At 29.2% G+C, this 709-nt stretch overlaps 1 long non-coding RNA gene across 1 annotated transcript in view; it reads right to left on the reverse strand.

Annotated features, from left to right (window-relative positions):
• Positions 1-482: 482 nt before the first annotated feature.
• LOC130541655 (uncharacterized) overlaps positions 483-709 on the reverse strand; it is a 2,651-nt gene continuing 2,424 nt past the window's right edge. The window contains exon 3 of the long non-coding RNA XR_008955738.1: positions 483-709. This exon is cut by the window's right edge and continues 269 nt beyond it. This is a non-coding gene — a long non-coding RNA (uncharacterized LOC130541655).

The following is a 709-nucleotide window of genomic DNA, read 5'->3' on the forward strand; positions in this document are numbered from 1 at the left end:
TTGACAACAGAGTTTCAGTGTAGTTCCTAATTAAAGATTAAGAATACTTTGAAAATATAAAACAAATGTATATTTTTTAATGTATCATTTGGGGCCTTAACCACTGAGGAAATCATAGAGAAGTTTGTCGTGAGGGACAAGGGGAATATACCACACGTTTACAGGAAACAAAAAGGTAAGAATAAGTTTTATAATTTTATTCTTTGGAGGTTATGAAAAAAATTTCTTAATATCTTTGCAATTCACCAGTTGTATTTTCTCCTAGAAAAGAAAATGTAGCAAATTTATTTGGGGAAATAATATATTTAAACAATGTAATGCATGCCATATAAGAAAATTTTGGGGGTTTTAAAATTAGTATAGCTGTGTTGACTTATGAAAATAAAAAAGGTATCTTGTCTGTCCAGAATCATTAGGCCATAAGTCATTTGGAAGATAAATATTTTCTAATGAGTTAAGAATTTATCCCTTTACTCACTATAAGGGTTTGCTTATATTTTAAATATTTTATAGAAGTTTTTTCTAAAATATTGTGTATGAATGTTTGTGTGTTTTTAGAGTATGCTGTGATGAATATAAATCGAGCATCATGCTGAGAGCAAAAATAGGGCTTGGCATTGATGGATCAGGATTCTAGTTTTACCTTTTAGCAGCTTTTGGGAAAGTTGCTAAAATAGTTCTGAGTCTCAAAGGTTTTATTTGTTTTTGT

This window comes from Pan paniscus, chromosome 6, assembly GCF_029289425.2.
Source record: "Pan paniscus chromosome 6, NHGRI_mPanPan1-v2.0_pri, whole genome shotgun sequence".
Taxonomy (NCBI): domain Eukaryota; kingdom Metazoa; phylum Chordata; class Mammalia; order Primates; family Hominidae; genus Pan; species Pan paniscus.